The following is a 9,119-nucleotide window of genomic DNA, read 5'->3' as shown; positions in this document are numbered from 1 at the left end:
AAATCATCGCCACCACGCCGCATCTTTCATGCCAACTTTCCCACCACAGAGAAGATAGTGTGGGAGACCCCGCACACCAACCAAACGCTGCGAAGCTGCCCAGGCGGACATTGTGTTTGTCGTTTGTATTGGCAGCATGCCACAACCGAACAACTGCTGCGTTCTAAGGATTAAGTTTTTGAGCTCCGAACAAGCTTTACGAAGCAGAACGGCAGAAACACTGGATTGCTCTCGTAAGTAATTTGCACCAACTTTCTACCAAACAGGTGCATATTTTTGTAATTTGATTGTGAATTGCAAGGTAGCCGTCGTTTCGTGCCTGTTTACTGTAGGATGGCTTAATAAATTGGGGACTTCTCTTTGCTAGGGGATAACAGATTTTAATTCTGGCTCAATTACATAGGTGTGCTTGCTAAAAATACAGCGATGGGTCAGCTGCAAAGCAGCTTGCGAGGAGACACTTGCAGTGCGAGACGTCTGCTCCGTGTTTGTATGAGAGTGAGGAGGAAGGCAGCGGCCGACAGCCCGTGCGTCTGATGCGTTGCTCGCAGCCCGTCCTATTGCCAAAGACCCGATGAGTGGCTGGTGTGGTTGGCGTCCTCTGTGGGAGCCTTTTGTAACAGCGGTGTCCTTATGCTAATTGCTCCATCAAACACTGGGTATTGCAGGGAAGCCTGAAAGTGCGAAATCAGCGTTGAAAATGACAAAATGAAGGGAAAGAGCGGAGCAGAAAACAAAGCGGAAGTTAAAAGAATCAAAAGCGAAACACATGCAGGAAGTAAAAGCGGTTAAGAAGATGATAAAAGAATGAAGGCTGAAAGGGCCAAATATAAGAGGACTTTGAGGCGCAAGAGCGTGAATTTTGGAACCTGGCATTTGGGCTGGCGTCCAAAATGCAATTCTTGGCGCTGCCAGCTCGGCAGCTCAGGATTCATGCAGCCCACACATTCTCGCTTTTGTTTTCCCCTTCATTTGCGCGTTCTTGGCCTTGTCTCGTTTTATGCCACACATTAGCTCCATGCTTCCCATCTGCTCCTCCTCCTTAAGCACTTCTGTTCAGGAAGGCTTCTTATTCTTCCGAAGCAACGAAAAAGAGACTCGTCTAATCACCAGGCTGAAATCGATGGTTACGGAGCATGCCATTCTCTTGCGGCGAGATAGTGCCGAACGGCGGGTTTCCCTGGCAGTCTAATACAAACTTAGTGCCTAGTGATGCTATTGACTCTAGTTAGGCAACCGACATCCTACTGACTGGGATGTAGAGGCTCTGAGCGATGTTCAGCACTGTCATAGAGAGTAGAGGTAAGCTTGGTTTATACTCAACAAAGTTACGAAAGATGCGTCTCCAATCACCGAAGGGTACGATGTGTCTGTTAATGTAATGTTAATTGCTCCATCAAACATCGGGCAATTCAGGGAAGCCTGCCATTAATTTTGAACAATGCACCAAGACATAAAGGTGGCTTTTGCACCACAGAATGCCAGTGTTGCAGGACATCAAAACAGCAATGCAACATGTCAACTAGCAAGATGGTTAACTAATTTGTATTAGTTTAGTTTCAAAATATCAGTTGGGAACCTGGGTGCAGAGATTTGCAGCTGGTGGTTAGTAACAGCCATGAAGAATGGACATTTTTAACGAAAAATGGCACGAAAGGAATGACAGGCAACTGTAGAACTGCAGATTGGGCTAGTTGAACCACCACTAGACAGGCAACTGTAAGGCGCACGCACAGCAATGCTCCGTGCACGTCAATCCACAACGTACATGTAACATGACCTTTTTTTTTTTCCAGCGTGGGCTGCAGCAGCGAGTACCGTACCGAGTGTGAGACAGAGGTCTGTTGGCATGTCCCCACGGGTTCACATGTGCTAGTAAGCACTGCTGTGCACGCACCAAATATGTGCAGGTTCTGAAAGGTGAGCAAGAGCGCCAAAATTTGTTGAGTCACAGCACCAAAGGTAATAAGAGGTAATAAGTTCTTGTCCACAATAGCTATAAACAGTGAACTATGGGAAATAAGTAAACCAGCTTACAAGTTAACACATGAGTGATCTGTTTTGTGATGTTCACAAATACTGTGATTTACCCCACTTTATAAATTCTCTGAAAGCCCCTTGAAAATTTAACTTCAACAGTTTCCTTTTCTTAGATGTCGTGGAGCATGAGGTGTCTCTTTTTACTGAACATATAAGTGGCCTAGATATCCACAGCAAAGACAACGCAGACTGGCAACCTACCCGCTACAAAAAAATCTGCAGTGAGCACTTTTTGCATGGCATTAAGGCAAATGAAGAGCGGCACCCTGCCCATCACCCCTCCATATTCCCGCCTTCATACAGGGCAGTACTAGGACCCCTCTATGCCGATCACAATGCGATGCGATAAGTGATGTTACCGTTGCCTTAAACCTGAGCCCCGAATTAACAGTGACTGAACACACCACCTGTGCAGTATTCTTCGTCAATCATTCATGGTATACTGGAGCAGATTAATTTCTGCATTGTGTCTCAATGCTTTTATGAATATCTATATTACACTAGCAAAAGGAAGAAACTACCAAAGGAAGCAGTGGAACAAGCAGGCTGCTGAAGTGAGCGAGCCCGCTGCTGATGTAGATGAGGAGGCTGTTGATGTGGGTAAGCAGGCTGCCAATATGGACAATCAAAATGAGAATGCCGCAGATTCCAGAGGCACGAGCAGCTGGCAGCAGTAGCCCTGTGGTCCCGTCCTATCGGTCAAGGCACTCCGCCTGGACTTCACTGTCAATGTGTTGAAGGAATATGAAGTTATATACGCATGGTCAAGCTTGGGCTTATAGGCTCAGGCCTGGATTTTGATTAGCAACCTTGCCCCAACTCACTGTTTTTAGGTGTCAGCACAAAAGGTAGATGACATGAATCATACAGCAATGATTTCACCTTATTTCTGAGCTGGCTGATGGACATGCTTCATATATCGTCCATGAGGAAGTTTGCTCAACAGGTGTGGGCAGATCTTTCACAAATTTTGTTGGCAACAGCTGCTGTCCTTCGCTAAACAGCCTGTCTTCGGAGAGCACAGTTCATGTTGAGAGCGTGAAAACAAACTTCACGACTTGACAGCAGTTTTACCATTTTTTGCCCTTCTTTTTTAAGCATGCTGTCACCAGTGAGTTATGCAATGAAGACTTCTGGCATTTCTAATCAAGTTGAAGCATCGAACACCACTTTCTCTCCTCGGAGCCCTTTACGTTCACCGGACTATAGACACAAGCATCAACAGGCTTTAAAGAAATCTCAATATGAATGCTGCTACAAGAACATGGGTCTACAGGCAGTGACAGAAAGCCAGCGTCTACGTTTCCAACCGCAATCAGAACCAAGCTGCAGAGTAAGGACTGACTGCATGAAACTCAAAATATAAGTTCCTCAAAGAGTGGAGAAACAAAGTGTCTGGTATCCGCATTACAAAAGCAGGCACACAATGAAATACCTATCCGCATCGCATCAAACGGACTGGCGACTTCTTTCAAAAGGTGCGGCGAGCAAGGTACAGAAGGAACAGTAACTGTTGAGTCTGGATTCCTGGCACTTCAAACAAACTACCTTGTCCTGGTATCAGGACAGCTGTCAGCTCTCAGATGGCCACATTAGTGATGCCACCATTTGCTAGAAGCCCACAATTCATGGAAACGACGTACGAGACATCCTCGGTGCAAATGCACATGGAGTTATTCAAAGGTTGAAAATATTTAACCATATCACGCATAAGATGCAACGTGAACCAACTCATTATGCTGATGCAGCCCTGCATGTACTAGCCGTTAAAACCAATTTGAAACGTTCTGTCTTCGTTAAAGAGTGCATGGAGAGAAGAAAGCACAGTGCAAATGATTTTTTTTATTTTAATGCAGTGCCCATATTTTTTGTGGAACACATTAGAGGCCTGCACATTCATGCAATGCCTTTAAAAAGAGCTCAAAGTAAAAGCATAGCAGCTCTGGCACTGCAGATGGCAAAAAGTTCTTTCTTTACAGGTACTGTTCGCGAGTCCACACTTGAATACACAGAGAAGTGGAAAACTTCAAGTCCTAGGCACATGCATCACACTTGAACTTGAATGCAGTGCCAATGACTTCATCTTCGCGAGATCTTGACAGCGCACAAGTAAATAAGCAAGCACTTAACCTTCACTGTGCTTTTCTTGCAGCCTTAAGGACACTATTTGAAGAAGGGTGTTCCCTTCTTTGTCTCCAAAAGAAAACACACCAAACAAGTGTTCACGACTTCAACAGAGAACTGCTCTACAAACCTGCTTACCTAAAAATTCCATCAGGTGAACATACTAGCCAAGGATCCTCGGGCACATGAGAAGACCAAACTGTGCAATGCTAACATTTTTTTTTTCGAACTCTATGAGAGCCCTTGGCTTCACTGAAGGTCCATACTGAATCAAAGGAGTGCTGAATGGCACCAGCATTACAATGCGCCTTGAACGGTCATGAAGGTCTTAGTCAGGGCAGGTCAGGACACTGCGCACCTGTAGAAAGTTATTGTCATGTTATAAATACCCACTTAGCGTTGAAAAAGAGTTTCTTTCAAAAGGAGGACAAACAGGATGTGTGGTACCTTGTGGCAGTAATTCTGGGGAAAGGTTCCCCAGAATGGAAGGGGGGGGGGGGGGGGGGCAAAATTTTGTGGCTGAACCTGCTAGAACTGAGTAGCCAAACCACATGCAGATAATAGCCTATCATCTCACTGCCATCATTTTACCGAGCAACACACATGCGCACGATGTACTGTTCTAAAGCATTAGTCGTGCGTTCCAAATGGCCACTTTCACGTAAAAGATTTCTGCAGTAAAAATGCAAGGACAAGGAGGCATAGCACAGAGCGGAAAATGCTGCACATTGGGACAATAATAAATTTGATAAAATTATTGTAATAAATCACAAAACAATCTACCAGCAAAAAGACTCTTGGTAAAGTCCATCCTATAGGAATTGTTATGCAAATACAAAATATACCCTATATACACTCATAATGAACCCCCCCCCCCCCCCCCCCCCCTTTTTTTTTTCAGGAAAGAAATGTTGCCATCAGTTTGGGGGAGAGGGTTCATTACAAGGGGAAAAAAGAAGTTTGAAGAGATTTTTTTTTTGGGAGGGTCGAAATTTCATATACCTCCGTCCCTGTCCCTTTTCAACAAACGCAGGCACGTGGTCAGATGTGTTTAGCATTGTTCACTTTGACGCGATCTGACAATTTTGTGGTAGCAGACGGTGCTGCACCGCACCGTCCAATCTCGGGGAGATACCGCGAACATGCCCAACATCGATCCTGAAGGTCAGGCTTTTTTACACGAGGAGGTTAAAAAAGAAACACAGGGGGTAAAACAGGGTAATGCGAACGTTTAAGCCTTAGCTTAGAGCACACAACATCTTGGCACTCTGCCAAGTTCCCCGAGGGAGCGCCATCAATGGTGACGAAGTATGCCCATGTCATTTGTCGCAGTAGCTATCACACTGCTTTCCTTGGAAATGAACTTAATGCGATGCACTGTCCATCCCAAGGTCCACCACATGCCTGCCGCTCGAGAGCTGGCTTGACTGGCTTGGCTCGCAATGGCTAGTTGTGTTCAATAACTTGGTGCAAATATGCTTACAAGTTGCTTACAACGCATTCAAAAGTGCAGATTTCTGAGCCACTTTCACTCAACTTGAGCAAATCATCATCACCACCAGCGTGGCAACGACTGTAGTCGAGTAAAAAAAAATGGCACTAGACTGAATGTCATTCAATGAAAATCGTATACAGCTTCCAGTGTGCCAGAGGTATTAGTATTCCCCTACATGCTGCTTGCACCTGCACATCAGCCTGTACACCCAAAAGTTGCCACAGGGTTTTCAATGAGCCACATCATCCCGACCCTTTTTGTTCAACTGTATGAAGAACATTCACGAAATGCTGTATTTCACTGCTCTCCTCATAACTTGAGGTACTCACGGTTTCGTTGTACCTAAGTAGTAATAACAGCATCCATTTTCCCGAGACGAGAAATGAACTTCAAAATGATTTTTTGTCTTTCAAGCTCTTCACCATGCACCTTAAAGGTGCACTAAACAGGAATCCGAACTCGTCTTTTTACCACAGGAACTCTATCTACATGTTCCGTGCATTCTTGGAAACTTCGAATTATTATGCTGTGTGGCCGATTGCCCTAATTAAATAAGATTAAACATCCTGGCTCCCGCCTTTTTTTGAACTGAACGCGGTAGGTAGGCGGAGTCAACCAACGCGTAGAGTGCCTTCAGCCAGTCCAGTGGCAGCTTCACTTTCACTTTTACTTTGTTTTTTATGTTTCTGTGAATAAACGGTTTCAGTCGCAGACAACATAGCCTCAAATTGGGCCCACGGAAATAAAAATACACATGGACTCCCTGATTTGCGTATCACTCCACCGATGGCAGAGCGGCAAGCTGCCGCGGGACTGGCTGACACGTTGGTTGACTCCTCCTACCTACCGCGTTGAGTTAAAAAAAAAAAAAAGGCGGGAGCCGGGATGTTTATTCCCATTTAATTAGGGCAATCGGCCGCACAGGACAATAATTTGAAGTTTCTAAGAAGGCCTGGAAAGTGTAGACAGGGTTCCTGTGGTAAGAGAAGAGTTTAGATAACTCTTTAGTGAACCTTTAAGGTTCGGTTCTGTTCACTAATTAAATCCACTCGCGACGTGAACTGATTGCTAGTTCTTGGCAGCAAGCTCAGATGCAGACCTAGTAGTGCGATTTGCTGCACATAACAGTCTCACCTTACCTTAATACTTGTGGTGGCAAACATCAAAAAACCAGTGAGACATGGGCAACTAGTAAGCTGGTTAAATTCTAACAGTTACCCTCATAACTATTACAGCCCGGTACACCTTGTCATAACTAGATTTGTCGCTGGCCATAATGGTATTAGTTTTTTAGAATATCGAAACTATTACACTCTGCAATGTAGTGCAACAAATACTGGCCATTTTGTACATCAAAATACAATAACTCAGCTGTGCAGCACAGACAGAAACATTCGCCAGGACACATCTCTCGGCTGAGCACTTGAGATGCAACCTACACCCAGCCTGGGCCACTGCTTTGTCCTCCGGCCCACTTGCCTGGCTGAGAGCAGAGTGGCCTGGAGTACAGCCTGTCAAGCTCACCATCCATGCTGCTGGCTCCAGTCTGGGATTCCCCAGAGTTCCTGGAAGCAAGAAGCGTCAAGCGTTCATTATGATAACAACAGCTTTTCACATTACAGGAACCTGCACTGTGACAGCACCTTTGCCTGCTCCAAAACTGCCGCACGCACGGTCTGTGAGGAGCAGAGCGCGCGCCTACCGGAGTCTGCCTGCGACACAATGTGGTGAGGCCGAAAAAATCGGGCAGTAACTTGACGGAAAAGGGGACGAAAAAGGCCTTTGCATTCCTGTAGTGACTTCCCCCCTACACACAGTTCAGTCGCTAGCAAGCATGTGATCATCAATTTACGCCGCCATGGGTAGTTAAACAGCTTGAGTCTGAAAAATGGCATCGTGACCCCTTTAAGATGGAGTAAATAAATATGGACTGAATACTGCAACCAGTAGAAAAAGAGCTGTGTGGACCTTGCGGAAAGAAATGCAAACAAGACATTTTTATGAAGTGAAACTGGATAAATGCCTCTGTACCTCATTCAACAGTCATTGTCTTTAAAATTAGAACGTGTGGGTCGTACATTTGCCCTGACAACGCTGTTTTTTCCACATTTTTTGTTCTTTAAATGTATTAAGATTTCACTGCGTATCATGGTTCTACTGTATAGCACAAGCGGTTGATAGAGACAGCAGACACACTAGGGTTGACCAACACCAAATTCTGGTGGGCTAGCCAGTAACCAGGAGTGGCCGTGAAGAGCGTCCAGTCCTGTAGCAGTTGGGGCCAAGGAATCAAAGCAGCATGCACTTCTTGCTTGCCAATGGCTGCTGCAGTTGAACGTGCCTACATTGGCTGGGAGTAGCAGCGGCTTATGCTGACAGTCTCATCCAAGGCTCCTCATGGGACAGAAGACAAATCAGCAGGCCTTTGGTGAGGGCCTGGGTGCATGTAAGAACCGATGGGCTTGACCTGGGCACAGCCAAATCAGCACTTGTAAATAAACACGACGTGCAAAATCTACAAACGCCACTTCTGTATTTGGGTACGTCTAACTCTAATGGACTTGCTTTATGCCAGCTGTATAATGTATTTGCCACCCTCTAAAAATATGTTCATAGCTGCACAAAGCAGTAGAAAGGCACGAATGTTACATGGTTTTACAGATGTAGATTATGCTGTATGGCATTTGTTGCACTGTGACGATTTCAGGTGTCCAATGCAGGCAGCAGTAGGTGTTCTTTCTTGAAAACAGCTACATTTGTTCCACTGCTTTTTCCTACCTAATGCAACAGACTCTGTTCCCTCCAAGGCTACCTGCTTTAAAGAGTTCTTTCCTTATCTCTAGAAGTGAGATCGTTTGAAGATACTTGCAATTGCAGTGAACTCCAACCCCGACTGTTTTCCCATGGTACTCATCTTTGAAATACAAAGAACATGTTTGTAATGTTAAACTTATTGGCTGCCACCTTGCTATTAAGTTCCCAGAAACCTGCTTAGATAGGCTACTGGCTTTGTCAGAAACTTGTGGTAAAGGGCATGTCAATCCTCTCTAGCACTGCGCTTGCCTAATGTGGCAGTTGTACGGCATGGTACACTTCCTGCACAGATACACTTCTTCAACAAGTAGAACAAAACTCGCAGCTAGAACCAAGATGTGGTACCCTTAATAAGCGTGTTGGGTAAAGGGGTCGCTCAGCGCGAAGCACGATCGAGGTGTCGCGTTGACATGGGCAAGAACAAGATGGTTTTAACAAAACGTGGCAGGACTTTTACCTCGTCAACATAGCTTAAACCAAAGAGCAAATCTAGCCTGCATTTGTTTTGGTGTCTGCATGGCCTACAAGATTGGCACGTCCCGGCGAGCAAGTGTTCCAAAACTACGATCTCGCAGCGCACAATTATAAAGTCACAGCCAAGCAGCATGGTGCCTTGAATGGTATGACCAAAAGTATGCAATTCCAC

General features: G+C 45.3%; 1 long non-coding RNA gene across 1 annotated transcript; it reads right to left on the bottom strand.

The window, feature by feature from the left end:
• Positions 1–389: 389 nt before the first annotated feature.
• LOC144094763 (uncharacterized) lies at positions 390–8,658 on the bottom strand. The gene is made up of 4 exons (XR_013306564.1): positions 7,898–8,658; positions 7,099–7,224; positions 4,303–4,522; positions 390–1,913 (listed from the first exon to the last, which is right to left on the bottom strand). It is a non-coding gene; the product is annotated as an uncharacterized LOC144094763 (long non-coding RNA).
• Positions 8,659–9,119: the final 461 nt, after the last annotated feature.

The sequence above is a fragment of the Amblyomma americanum genome, chromosome 6 (assembly GCF_052857255.1).
Source record: "Amblyomma americanum isolate KBUSLIRL-KWMA chromosome 6, ASM5285725v1, whole genome shotgun sequence".
NCBI classification, from domain to species: Eukaryota; Metazoa; Arthropoda; class Arachnida; order Ixodida; family Ixodidae; genus Amblyomma; species Amblyomma americanum.
This window is presented reverse-complemented; position numbering and strand designations above follow the sequence as displayed.